A 14,892-nucleotide genomic window follows, 5' to 3' on the forward strand; every position below is an offset into this window, starting at 1 on the left:
GCGAAAACTCCATTGCCTAATTTAGACTATCAAACTCTCCTTTTGGAATACTTCAGATAAAAACAGGAGGCACCACGATTACTCCTAACGTTACCCCTGGAGGACTGGTTTTAATGTAAGGCTCTTAATAAATGAATTCTCCTAAGAGTTTAAAACCATATAAGAGCCTTAATCTCAGAGTGAAAGGAGAAAAAAGTAATGTAGAAACCAAAAAGATATTTAAAAAAAAAAAAAGATGGACGCTGTTGTATCAGAGAGGAATCTCGTAATCACAGATAGTCTGACGAGAATTGAGCTGAGAGGAAGTGTGGAAGGGGGAGACAGGGTGCTTTTCTGACTCGAGCAAGCCATGGCACAGGGCAAAAACACCCAGCCAAGTGCCTGTGTTTCTTCTTCTCAAAATGTGGTTGAGAGGCCAATTTCAAGGCAGCATTATATGCTTCAATAAAGTCTTCTCAAAAGCTTTGGACAAGAGAAATACCAGCAAATAGACAGCTCTGCACTGTTGCAGTCTCTTTGCTGAATACTAACGATAGAGGAAATGCAGCCTTGGAAGTAGTGGGTTTACAGCAGGTATCGCTTGGGAAACTCCTTCTGCCCTTCAGCCACGTCGCACTGCCGGGGAAGCAGCAGGTGCGGAGACCAGTCACACTGCCGCCACTTCCAAATCGTATCCCAGATATTATGAAAAGGCATTGAGTTTGAGATTTTATAACCACTCTCATCAGTTAGCTATTTTGTTTTCCTGGAAAGGAGCTCAATTGAATAAGCACTGGCACTCACACAGAGCCATGCTGTTGCCACTGACCCGAGTCCCAAAACAACGCATACAGGCTGTGAGAAAATGCTACTGTCTCACAACTGTGGAGAAAAAAAAAGAGCAGCAAAGGTACAAACAAGGAAAATCTGACCCAATCCCCAATTAATGGCCTAACCAGTATTTATCTATTGGTGATTAAGTGCTGCTGTTGTTCCTTGGTAGCTATGTTCAATGATGATAGACATCTTGGAAAACAGGTAGATGGACAGAAAGATTGATATCCTCAGCTCCTTCAACCATCCATAATATCCTATGTGCTGCCATCGCTGCTTCAGCCTGACCAATTGCCTCGGTAACGTGTTCCATCTTGTCCAGTCAATATTAGCACTTCAGTGACTCTTTGCAGAGTTACAGCTTTCTGCTAGCACGGGAAGAACCTCATCTTGCCTCATTGTGCGGAAAGACAGTCATATGGAGGAAGAAACGCCATGATCTATTTAAATACTTTCATTTAATTGCTTTCATTGACTTGTTTTTGTCTCTGATGCCTTTTTTTGTACCCGTTATGCAAATACTTGAGAGCAAAAAGAAAAAATTGAAGTATCAGAAAATGAATGAACATTGCAGAGTTTAACAGGAAATCTGGGTTTGGTGCCAAGCCTCCTGTCCAGGCAATTACGGTGTGCCTCGGTTCTGTAGATTTAAAATGGGATTAATGATACCATTAAATCACCTGTTGCAAGACTAAGGATGCTCATGTGATGAGTAGACCTATATAAAAAAGATCCAGAGGCAGAATTGCTGCCATTTCCTCCCGAGCTTAGGAGCTGACTGAGATACTGAAGGATGACACGATGCAGTAGTGCAGGGTCAAAAGGAGGGGAAGGCAGGTCCATGTGCAGTATGGGAATAACAGCACTGGAAGAAAACTGTCCCTGGCTTTACTCCCCAAATTCTCTTATTCACTAACAAAGGGAGAACAGCGTAGAATAAAATGTGTCTTATCCCACCCAGCTGCTGCTGGAAGAGTGGGTGTTCCTGGTGAGTGTCAGGGAAAACTGGCAAATACCAGTGAGAGACAGAAATTGTGACATCTCCCTTGGCACCCTGAGGACGTACAGAATGGTGGGAAGTTTCCTGTGTTATCTGGGTGATCACTGAAAGTTCTCCTTGCCATAACGCGCAGAGAAATAGAGGATGAATCCTCTTTTGTTAAAGTGAAATGCAGCTCAGCTGAAATGATCTGCAAAAATTTAAGAACAAAAACATCCCTTTCCTTGTAGATTGTTGATCTCCGATGTTTCTGGCTCATCTGTCAACATTGGCCAGTCACCATTTCTGTCCTTTTCTCCTTTTTTTTCCTGACAGGTTTTTTCAACCATGTTTCTTTTCCGGATCGGAGATGAAAGGTACAGGTGGAGAGTCGACTGCCTAATTGTCGTAACACGAAACATTTGTTCACTTGCTTAAGACACAGTGAGTCCTGGAGAGCTCTTTGCTTACACAAGAGGATTTCAGCATAGAGGCACATGTAGAAAAGGGAAAAATTCTGCAGGTCAGTGTAATCTCTGTTACTCTAAGAAATACTGAGAGCGTAATGTGACATGGGTTGTTGGGGTTTTTTTTCTTTAATGAAGCAGTGGCTTATGGGAAAAATTAAGGGCTATAAAGTCTGCATCCTAATAGAGTCAGAACTGCAACATCAAGTGTCTGAAGCATTTCAATGGGTATTTAAAGTTGTTGCTGAGCAAACTTTTCATTTAAGTGAACAAAATGGGTTTGATCTTCAGGCTTTCCCCTTAAAATTTCCAAACTGAGACAGCAGTCATGTGATGGGGTCAAAATCCCATCGTGTTCTTCAGGACAAATGCCTCTTACTGAGATGCAGGAGTAAAGGCAAGGGTGCTCAGAGCTGACTTGCTTATGAACAACTCTGAATTTTGCTCTATAGAGGGAGCGTATTGCAGAATCTGCGCCCCAGCTCAGGTTTTATCATCGTGAGGACAGCGCAGCGCGACAGAGGTGGTACAAGAAAACCTGCCTTTAGGAGGAGGATAAAAGTGTTAGTGAACTCATGTAAGTAACAGGTTCGTTTCAGGTTGAAAGTTGTTTTCCTTTCTTCATTCTATTTTTTCAGGTTAAAGTCACTAAATGGAAACTGTGTGTGTTTGGTGGGCAGTCATTCTCTGGAGTTGACTGACAGAGGAACCCATTTATGAAAAAGGAAACAATGGAAGTACAGCATCACGACCAACTCCCTGGAGATGGCAGATGGACAGAACGCTAGTAGTTATGGTTAAGATTTAGGTGTTCTCAATAATAGCTGTCCCAGTGTGGGGAGAATACCCATGAGCGCTCTCGTCAACTGTGATTAGCTAAAGAGAGGCCTCTGCTGAGCAAATAGTAACTGTGAGCATCTCACCTTTATGTACCTTTATAAGGACTGCGTAGTACTCCTCTTGCAGGCAATTTTGTGAGGAAAGCAAATTCCAAAGGGAAAGATAAGTGTGAATACACCTGTCCTATTTCTAAGGAAAAATAAATCAAGAGCTGTGTCTTATGAAATAAGACTGTTCACATACAGTTTGCAATTAGAAAGCATTTTATATATTTGCCGTAATTTTGTTTATTAAAGATTCAAAAGTCATTTGAGCAATTGTACCAGAGAGACTGTGATTTGCCATAAGATTTAAAGTATACCTTTGGATCATTTCAAACGGTTTTCCATCTTTGTTTAACTAAATTTGCCACACTGAAATGGAATCAAACCATTGATTTATCAGAAGTGCTTTATTCTTCACTCTAGATCTGTGCAGGTCTAAGCTATAAACCAGGAAAGCAGTAAAAAGTTGCATTTGTAAATAATTTTAGAGAAGTCTGCTATTCTGTGGAGCTTTATGCTGTTTTCTCTGGTGCTATTGAGTGCTTTCTAGAAGCTCATTTGGGAAACGTATTCTTTGATTTTGGTAATCAATTGATCAACATTTGAAGCTTTGCTCAGACACACAGTTATTGTGAAGAGCAGTACTTTCAAATATCCATTTGATTGTGTTTGTGATGCTTGCTTTATTCGACTCGGCTCTAGGCAAATTAAAATGTACTGCTATATAATAAGTATGGGAAGGTTAGCATTCACACTTTAGGGATAAAACATTTTGACAGTTCTATTCTACATTTGCATTTAAAAATTGTAACGCTTTTAATTAGACCCTATGTTTATCGTAGGATCTCTTGTAGGCATTTTACTACTGTGAGATTGTTACCTTTCAGGATTTGTTCTGGACTGCCTGTCTGTAGGGGAAGCACAAAAGCCTCCTGCTTCCACACACGTTTTGTTTTCTGGTCCACAGTATGTCTCATTTTCTTTAATTTCTCATGGGGCTACACCTGTACCACTACCGCTGAGTCATTTGCCTTTGGTTTTGAGATTTTTTAATGTGCAGGGTATAGGAGATACCTATGCATAGTTCTCTCTTACATGCTTGGTATATTTTTCCACTGATCTCCAAATTCTCAATTTTTGGTGCGCAGTAGAATCCCCAAGGGGACAGAGGCAGACAGAGACAGACGAGATACTGCCATGATATCTCTTTAGCCGGTGGACAGGTGATGCTTAAACACAGCATATGCACAGACAATGGTCAACATGCTGAGCTCGTGAAAACGATCACTGACACAGGCTGATGTCTGAAGGACCAATTGCTAAAACTGTCTGTATCATTTGCTCCCCTTTTATGCTTCATCTTTCTGTATTAGTAACATTCAAGAGGGATTCAAGTAACCTGATATAACATCTGCAACATTGCTCTCATCAAGAAAACATTCATTGAGATAATAAGGGAAATGTGCGCTGTCTCAAGAGGCTTGTGTGTAAAATAGACCAAGCAATAAAAAAAAAAAATTAGAAAAAAAAAAACCCCAAACCTAACAAACTGGATAGATATTTCAGACTTTTCAGAAGAGCAAAGAGAAGCAAGAAAACATTGCAGATTTTACCAGTAAAGTGTATTTTAGCTGAAATAAGATCTTCTCTGATAGTTTATCCAGTCCCTAGAGACTTTGTGTAATTATTGTTAGATTTACCTTGGGAAGGATTTGGACTTAGGTGGTACCAGAAATCTTGTGCAGTGAATTCTCCAGGACCTCCTTCCTGCGCTGGGCGCCATTACTCTGGCCCAGGCAACTCAAACACCCTCAGGCTGCTGTGAGCTGCTCTTTTCCGTAGCTTCCTTCACTTTTGGGAGCTGTTTCTTCTGACTCAGCAATAAATAGCAGAGAAGGGAAGTACTCTGGGAATTCAGATATATGATGTATACAAAGTCATGCTTTCTGATTGTGAAGGAGACCGCAAGTAAATCCTCCGTGTGCACCCAGATTGGATCTTCCATTGAAAAACATCAAAATCTGAATTATACAGAGGCTGTACAGCACTATGGGTAAGTACATTGGCCTTTCATGTCTTATTATGTTGTTAATTAGTTAATGTTTGTAAAGCACTTTGAAGATGAAAAGCCCTATATAAGTTCTAAGTGTTATTATCTCTAGAGACCTGGGTTCAATTCAAAGGTGCTTAATTACATATGCCATAAATTAGACTTAATGAGTTGTGGAATCATACACTTTATGTGATGCACGCAGGTTTCTCAGCCAGATCTAGGCCTTATGGTCTGCTGCAATATTGCTTTAGATGTTCAGAGCTGTGAAGAAAAATTACACAAAAATAGAGCAGATAATTTCTAAAAATAATGGGGTTGCATTTCAGTACTATTTAGGACTCGGTGAAGCAAATTACCAGGAGCTTTGCTCTGCTGTATGGGATTTTCCAGTAACCAGCTTCAAATTGCTGAAGGCAACATTATTGGTTTTTAAATTGTGGTATAGATGTAATTCTAATTCTTACTTCCGTTCCGTATTTTGGCTTAGCAGAAGGGAGCTGAGAGGTATTAGTATGACTGCTGTCCTTCCAGTAATGCCCTGAAATGTCCCGTCAGGGCTGGGGACCTCTCGGTGTTGGGTTATGTTCACAAGCATAAGAGAAGAAGTTCCCATCTCTAGAGATACTATCATATAATTTACAACAAGCCATTACAAGCGGGTAACATGCAAAAAGGGGAAGTAACGGTTATGGGAATATGTGGGTTCATTGGCTTTGCAGAGCTGAGAGTTTCCATGTTATGTAACTTAGATATTTTGTGGCCAGAAAGCTACGGAATTTGTCCCGCTCAAGCCCAGGCAGCAGGGCGGCTGTCTGGCAGCGGGCGCAGGCAGCTTCTCCTGGCTCTTCCTCAACCAGCAGAGTTCAGAGACACAGAAAACCAGCAGGATCATTCACCTGTCCTAAAGTGGCTCCCATGCCTTCCTGCAGCAGAATATCTCCATTTTACCTTGAGCCTTTCACAGGCATATAGAGAGAGGCAGGATTTATCCTGCGAATAAATACGTTAGAAGTGATTGTGTTCATTAGTACAACCTAAGTAGATTGCAAAAACTAATTAATAGCAATTTACTAGTGTCTCTAACAGACTTACTTGAAAGTATTTATCCTGAAGTGAAAGTCATTTGATTTCGTTAATGTTTATTGTAAGCATATGCAGACTATCTTCCAGGGGAAAATGTATTTTTGAGTACTCCAGACAATTGAAACTAGTGAGCACTGTCTGGAGAAAGCATCTGTAACCGCAGCCAAAAGAGGAACAAGATTTCCGACATTCTTTCAAGACATGTGTTTGAAGCATGGGTTCCCATCACTTTCAGAGTGACTTGCAGGCCATTTTCTTTGTATAGATTTAGACAAGTCAGTGTGGTCCTAGATTCATCTTGATAAATGCTTTTGCGATTTCTCCCTTGTGCATTTTCTCCTGTGTTATTTTATTGCTTATTTTGAATAGGAGTATGTCCTCAAGAAACTTTAAATGGGACAGAGTTTTGGGCTGTTTTTATCACTCGCATTTCTGTATTCCTAAGAAATGGATCTAGTCTTACACCCTAATTACTGGGGTGCATCTCCTTCAAAAACAACATCACAGAATCACAGAATGTATAGTTCTGTGAATACTTTTCATATACTCTAATAAATAGGAACTTCACATGAATGCTGATTTGAGCTCCAGGCTGTGGTTAAACGTTTTAATAGTGTAGCAAACTTATCAACAAACCTTTCCTTCCCCACACTACCCCCTTCCCTTTTTACAATGAACAGATTTTTATCTGACTGGCTTGTGACTTGGGGATTTTTACAAGCGAGTTTGGGAACTTGTCAAATATTTTGAAATTTGAGTCTGAAAACAACAACAAAAAAATCTTTAAAAATTAGTATTTTAAACACTGTGTATCAACTGGATACAATTTTGACTTGCTGAAGTTCATACAGGAGTCTATTCTCTGACCTATCACTACTTAACTAGAAGTTACCAGTCTGATTACTTTTTTTAACACTCCAGGACACCATATGTACTAGCGTAACGCCATTGAGGTACCGAATCAATGGAGTTCATCTCTGAACTGCTATAGCCTTTTGCCAAAAGGTGATAAGAATATTCATAGTGTTATTATTTCATCTGGGCATTTTAATTCTGTCTCCTTTCCTCCTCTGTTTCCAAGATGTTAGTGACTGACATACTCTAGCAGTGATATCACTATAGCAGTGAAGAAGCTATCCAAGCAAATGAGAAAGTTGTAAGCTCCAGCAGCTGCACTGAAGCGCCTGTTACTGAGACATCAGGCAGGAGAAACAACTGTACAACCCTGTGAAAGTGCTTTTTTACAGCCAGGCCTCCAACTCTGACCAAGCGTGCTAGTGGCTGGTAAGGGTGCTCTTTGAGAAAACAATTCCTTGATTACAAGAAGCATAAAATGTGTGTGGAGAAACATCTCGGTGAGTTAATATCCAGTAAAGAACTCTGGTCACTTGTTGGTTGTGTTTGGGTGAACCAGGTAGGACTTCTACAGTAACAGTCACCATGCTTTTGACTTGTGGCTTCCCAAGTCATTTTCCTGTTTTAAGTCCCTAATTTAACAAAGCACAGGTCTGTCCCTCTCCGAAAGCCTTTGACCATGGAAGCACTGCTGGTGAGCTTCCTCTCCCTATCTGCGAGCAAGGGGTTATCACAGGTCAGCTGCAGAACGGAAGGTGTGGCAGTAAATCGGGGGGTAAGCCTAGATTGCATATTGATGTGTCTCGGTTTTTATACCAGAGTGGATGAAGAGCATCCATCCCTTCTGACAGAATATGGTGCAGATACATGTGAATCATTGTAAACCTGTGGGGTTTTTTTCAGCAGACCTGAAAAGTTTACCAATGATTTGCTGCATGACTCTTGAATTTCTTTCTCTCTACGGTCAAGATGTGGTGCATAAAGGAACAAAATCGCACATAAAATGCAAAAATTGATTGGTTGATTTGTTGATTGAATTGTTGGCTGGGGAGGGGTGAGAAGCACAAAGGGCCTTCAGAATTATTAGTATCACTGGTGTGGTAATGTTTAAATTTTAAACACATGTAAAGCTTTTAAAAATCATACTAATTAATTTCTACTGTTCGGTATTACTGTAATACCTATTAACAGTGCTGGGAGGAACAGCTTAATGTGAATGCATTAAGAATTAGGTTCATAGATATTCAATTCCAGAAGTACTATTAGGACACCAAATATTTTAGTCTCTTGCACAGACCTGTTTTCACCTACGTATTCCATCAGCAAGAAGCTCTGTCTTCTATCGTTGAACAAGAGCATGCCTCAGTTTAGCTCTCAGCTCAGTAAAGCATTTCTATTCTGAATGTAACTTAAGCTTAAGTTTAGACATGTCTGTAAGTCCATTGTATCTGGTAACTGGGGTTAATAAGCCTGGAGTTAACAGCAGGCTGAAGTGTTCTTCTGAACCAGGCTTGATTTGGCAACATGTAACAAAGTACATGTGCACACCAACACTTCTGTTCTTTTAAAGTTTCCTCAGGAAATAAGCAATTAAATTATTTCATAACTATTCATGAGGAAATCAGCTTTATTATATCTAAGTGTTTACAGTTAAGCCTAAATTTAGTTCTGCACTAGCTGTTGATTGAAATCTCGACTTAAGTAGTAGCACGGTCCATGACCATATGTATCTGGCAAGAGAGGTTGATGAATTGAGGCGGTCAAGTCACATTGTTGCCTGACAAAGGATATCAGAAAGCTTTTAAGCTTAAAAATGAACAACTCCATAAAGCTGGAGTTTGTCATGACAACATCATCACACCATCTAATTGGTGTTATTCGTTTACCCCACTAGAGTAATTATTTGTAAGTGTTATTATTGTAGCATATGTCCAGCACTTAAACAGTGCATATTACTGGGAAAAGCTGGATTATTCATCAGGAGAAACTGAGAAATTGAGTTGAAAATGCCAAATCAGGCAGGCAGATGGAATTATCTCATGTGGCATTCATTCTTAAAAGAATTTATTTTTTCTCTCACTTCCTCATACATGCAAACAAGGAAGCAAGCACACACTATCTCCCAGTTTCACAAGAAGAGAGTAAGAAGTCAGAAATACCATAGCCACTGAAAGTCAGGTTGAATATAGAAACACTTTGGTGGACCCAGTCTTGAAGCATGCATTCAGTTTCCCTGACATCGAGAGGCACTTCTGACCTACGGAGACATGCTCCCGTGAGCCATGAGCTCTGACCCAGTGCCACTGAGAAAGGTAGAAATAGCCCTTCAGCCATCTATGAGCAAAGATTAAATCCACAGAGAATTTCAACTGTATTCATTCAATACTGTATGTACCGCTCTGCTAGTAGAAAAAAATAAATTTATATACGGCAAATCTATCACCAATGTTTTTTCAGATACTCCAAGTCCTGCAGAGTTGATTTGGATTAAGAGGAAGGAAAAGGATGGGAGTTTTGTCTAAATGCCAGGTAGATTGTTTTATCTCCTTCCATTGAAATAGTGATAATTAATGAGGAATCTGATCCTAAAATTGTTCTTAAATCACATCTGCGGTATATTTCCATTTATTATTTCCCTTGCATTGATAATGTGATTCAGGCTAATGTGATTTAAGAGTCAGAATTCAAAAATATTCGTAACTGTAATTGCTTCATCTAGATTCCTGAGAGGAACCTGAGGTCCTTTGAAACTTTGCTAAGAATTACCCAGGATTATGAAAAAATGCCCTCCTGTTTTTGCATTAATTTGCTTACAGTTGTTTTTGTAGTATCCCTAAAAATGTTGATGTTGCACCCATCTGCATGCACTTAAGCTCAGTCTGCTAAAATGCAATGCTTGTGCTCATGGTGAAAGCTACAACAATTGTTTGCCCTCGCAATACAAAAGGAAATGAAATGAAGGGTTCGTAATGGACTAGCTGTTTGAAATCAAGACTTCAAAATCTCCGTTAAACTACTTTTTGTTCAGTATCTTTCATTACCAGAAGAGGCGCTTATCACAAATAAAGATATCTGGGAGCAAAACCATAATACTGAATGTTTGCATTATGATGAAGATGAAGCAGCATTATTGTCTTTCCAGTGTCACTAAAGCGAAAGTTTCCATTTACATCAATTTTCTAAAATCAGGGGGGTTAGGTCTTGTTTGACAAAGATCTCAAACAGCTAAGTTAAGCCTATTAGCCTGAATGTGACAGTTAATATGCTGATGTTAAGAATGTGCTTAAAGTCAAGAGCTCTTGGCTAGGCGTTTTGACTCATTAAAGGGGAAATAAATGTCAAAGTGAAGAAGATAAAATTGTAATGCAAAATGTATTAATATAATAAAGCACACTGAAGATATTGCCTCTCTCTGTTATTTGTTAGTAAAGGAGACGGTATCCATTTCTGTAATGGATAAAAAGGTTATTTATAAGAAAATATTCTGCTCCCTGTCTTACACTGAAAGCATTTTATATAAAACAGATAGAAAGTTGCTCATTGTTTTAATACCTAGGATCAGTGTCCACTGAATGGCAATTCATGCAGTCCTATGGTCTGTCATCTTCTGTCCAAGCAACTTGTGGGAAATAATGGAAACAGCTTTTTAAAGGCTGCAGAGAGGTGACAGCCTGGAAAAACCTAATTAAAGTATGTTTAAAAAATTGTGTTTCTTAAGATCTTTCATTAAAAAATGAGCTCAATATAAAATAAAATAAATTAAGAGCATGCTGATGTCACTGCAGCAGTAGTCCAAGTGCAGATTGTATGTGCTTGATTAAGTGATTCAGATATCTTGATTTGGTTTGGCAAATGAAAACTTTGTCTTACTGTAAGTCATTTTTACCATCTGGATTTGCATATACGTATGATATCTGTTATATTAATTATATCTATTTTCACAGGTATAGACAGACATACCCCAGAGTTGTGGCACCCATTAATAGATCCAGCAAGCCCGTGCAGCTGTGTTTTGATCAGCAGAAAGGTTTCCTGGCATCCGAGAACTGAAATCACCTTTTGGGTATGACAAGTGCATCTAAGTATCTAGTGAGTGAAAATCAAGGGTTTCTGTAAGGAAGGAGAAAGAACACCTACCACAAAAAATTAAAAGTAAAATAACCTTTAATAATGGCAACAATGCAAACTCAATTGTATGTATTGCGCTCCATTGGCGTTTAGCCATCCATCATTTGCTAGCTCATAAAGCTGATTTGTGCTCTTCCCTCCCCTCCCTGTTTCCCGGAGCTGTTGGCCTCTTTTCACCACTCCTTTCCCATAGGCACATACGACTGGGACCCAAACACTCCTTTGTCTCTTCCTCTGGAACGCGGCTTTTTATCACATGGGGAAAGGGGGAGTTTTGTGAGCAGCTTTCTTTCTTCTGCATTGCTGAATGCCACTTATAAAGTCTGTCGATAGACACTTGGAAGGTATCTAAAACGCTAGACAAGGAAACAGGTATAATTCAGAGGAAAACTGACCTTGATTGAATAGGGTCAAAATGCTTCAACCACCTCTTTCATTTGAAACTCCTCATTTACAGACTCACACTTCTTTCATTGTAGCTTAGGGTCGACATAAATATATGTGGGATCTGTGTTAGTCTTAAAGATAAGAAGTTCAGCTAGATTTAGTGAATTCCATGACTAATCAAACTCCATGTGAAAGGCACGCAACGATTTCTCCCCTCAAAAAGCTGTAATACCAAAACTGTTGAGAGCACCAAAATTTATTTTCAGAAATCTTGTTTGGGTATTCCCCAGGTATTAGCATCTAGCAGACGAGTTAAAGCTTCAACTTCCTAATTCCCTGGTCTAGTTTTATATGTTAATTAAGCTCCTGAGGATACACAAAAAGTACTGACCTCTAAATTATGTTTAAAAATTTAAGGCTGTTCTTAAAAACATTTAAAGGCTATAAGCCACTAAAGGCTTTTGAACAAAATTCTTGTGGTCATTTCCAGACCCGGTCAGTACAAATAATTCTTGAGCTCTCTGGTGCTGTCTGTTATCGCAGGCCATTTTTGTTGAGTAGGCTAAGAATGGAGATTTACCAAAAATTTTGATGAAGTTTTATCTAGACTGTGTCCCAAGCATTTATTTGCTACATTATGCACCTCTTTTAACCAAATGTTGTTTGTTGTTATGGAAACCCATTCTAACGAGAGCTCCCTGACCCATGAAAGCATTAGCCAACCAACAAAGTTAGCAGCTTTCAAGTAATTCTCAGTACTTCTCATATTCTTTAAACAGCATCTTTCACATTGTCCAAAACAACAGATGGCACAGGCATGACTTTCTTTCTCATCACTAAGGATGATTTATATCACGCCAGTAGTAAAAAGGGACCTGCAAAAAGTGGAGATGTAACTAGAAGCATTTTAATATCTTTTTACACTATTGGAGTAGCAGAGAAAAATCTTAAACCTGTGTTCTTATCCTTTCTGTTTCTTTGCTGGGAAGTGCTTCAGCTGGGTCTGATGTGGACTGGGAACTGGGAATTTCCCCTTTCTGGTTCTGAACTGCTGAAGAATGGCTGCACCAACACACTCAGCACAGGCACGCTTCTTCACATTTGTCTTAGGTTAGCACATTCCTTTATTTAACTGTCTCTGATCTGACTATATCTGATCATTCCTTCATCTCATTTTCACTTAACCTTCTGCCCTCTACACAGACTAAGCATCCTATCAGATATCTCCCAAGGGACCCTCTTTCCCCCCTACTCCCCCTTCCTCCACTCTTTCTCCGATTTAGGTGCTTTATGCCACTCCTGGTAATTTACCTGATTACATGGAAGGAGCTGTAGATCTTTTTATAATTGCTGTTTTACTTAAAACATTGATTCTTTAGCTCCTCTCTGTTTTCAGGTCATCACACCTCACTGGAGGCTTCCCTGGTTTAATGAGCAACTCAGAAAGCACAGAGAGGGCCAGAGGATGGGAGCTGTTGTACATTCTTACATTTGAAAGCTGCTCCATAGCATCCACAAGAGGATTCTTGGCACCTGCCTAGTTAAACTGGATGTCCAATGTTATCTCTCCAGGCAAGTAAGATTCTGGCAATCACTGTAGTCCTATTTCACTTGTTCTCACTCTTTTTGACACAAACACATTAATTCTCCCAAGCTCCTTTGGCAGCCGTAAGAAGTTCTCTTTTTTTTTTTTAATATGATTGATAATATTGAATATTTCTTTTCACCTTTTACTGCAATTCCTGGGCTATGTGATAGTTTCTCTATTCGGATGTTAATCTCCAACATGCAGTAGCACATCTTCCAATCACCTACTCATTATGGAGCTCATTTGTAAAATGCTGCCGTTTAATTTACGACTGCCTACAAGGCTCCGCCTAGCACTAGCCCTACAACATATAATGTCATTCTCCCAACACTCCCACTGTCAAAGGTCACATAAAGCAAACCCTTGCTTTATACAGAAACTCCTTCCAGTTTAACACAGAAGAAATGGCAGCCCTTGGGCAAAATTTGACTATACAGTTTCATATGATGCACTGGAAAGAAATACATTCTGGAAAGGGTGCCAATAATGCAGGTTATCTGGTTCAGTGCAGGAAATGACCAAACTTTAAATGCACTGGCGAAAAATGCCATCATTTTCTTCACTTCCAATTTCTCAGGAAAAAAAAAAAGGTTGTCTGAGGAGACACAAATATATAAAAACAAAAAGACCTCCCAGGCTGACTTGAAATATATTCAAACTACACATCCACTCCCTGCTCCCTAGAACCCAGTAAATATTTCTTTGGCCCCACAAAGTATTTTAGCCTGAACCCAGGAAACCTCAGATTGACCTTGGAAATAAGATTCCTCATTATCAAAGTAAATGTCTCAGCCACATTACTGGAGGAGTTGCACTTTTCTGATTGAAACATGTAAAACTTGTCTCTTTTGGCAAACGGGGTAGATTATACTGTGGGGAACTGGTTGTTTTCCCAATTAACTGACCATAGGCACTTTCAAACTCTTTTTCTCAACTTTTATACCCTAGTACAATGCTGGTGGCAAGGTTAAATTATCCATTTTAGGCCATTAGGGGCAGGGTTAAGTCCATGTAAAGCAGTAGAGCCTATCTCAATGGAGACACACTGACCTACCTTGCTGAGCATCTGGCGCGTGTCTCTACAGAGATTTTGTTCAGTCTTCTCTTCAGGTTGTATTGGATGGTTTAACAGCATTTGATGCTCTAGTGTCCTTTTAGCTTACCTTGAACCCCATTTGAGATTTTAGGTTGCATAGGTCTGGGTTTGATTAGCTTTGTCAATTTGTTTTCTTCTGATGTCTTTCTCCTCTGACAGCTATGTTAACTCGTCTTTCACCCAAGACAAGATCTCACCCTCACCGATGGGATATAATGAAAACAAGCTTTTGAAACAGTCTCCGACAGCGTCTCACTCACATTCAGGTATAAATTTCCCAGTTCTAGTTATCAGTTCTCTGTAGAAAAGTATAAGCGCATGTTCCACATGCAATGTAAGGACAAGAAAGGTCTCAAATTCCTCTTCTGATGACTGGCTGATGTCTGTCAACTGATGCTGAAGACTATTGTGACCACAACCTTTCTTTTAATGACATAGCTGTCTCCAGGACCTGAGACATAACTGCCTTTTGTCCAACAGTCTTGTTTAACAAAACAATAAAGATGGACACTTTGATTGGTGCTTACCATATCAATTGCATTAAACTTGGCTTTAATTC

The 14,892-nt window shown here is 39.6% G+C and overlaps 1 long non-coding RNA gene across 1 annotated transcript; it reads left to right on the forward strand.

The window, feature by feature from the left end:
• The first annotated feature begins 4,326 nt into the window (after nucleotides 1–4,326).
• Nucleotides 4,327–13,215, forward strand: LOC134515414 (uncharacterized). Its single transcript, XR_010070982.1, has 6 exons — nucleotides 4,327–5,196; nucleotides 7,361–7,563; nucleotides 9,592–9,663; nucleotides 11,079–11,197; nucleotides 12,639–12,759; nucleotides 13,046–13,215. It is a non-coding gene; the product is annotated as an uncharacterized LOC134515414 (long non-coding RNA).
• Nucleotides 13,216–14,892: the final 1,677 nt, after the last annotated feature.

The sequence above is a fragment of the Chroicocephalus ridibundus genome, chromosome 4 (genome assembly GCF_963924245.1).
Source record: "Chroicocephalus ridibundus chromosome 4, bChrRid1.1, whole genome shotgun sequence".
NCBI classification, from domain to species: domain Eukaryota; kingdom Metazoa; phylum Chordata; class Aves; order Charadriiformes; family Laridae; genus Chroicocephalus; species Chroicocephalus ridibundus.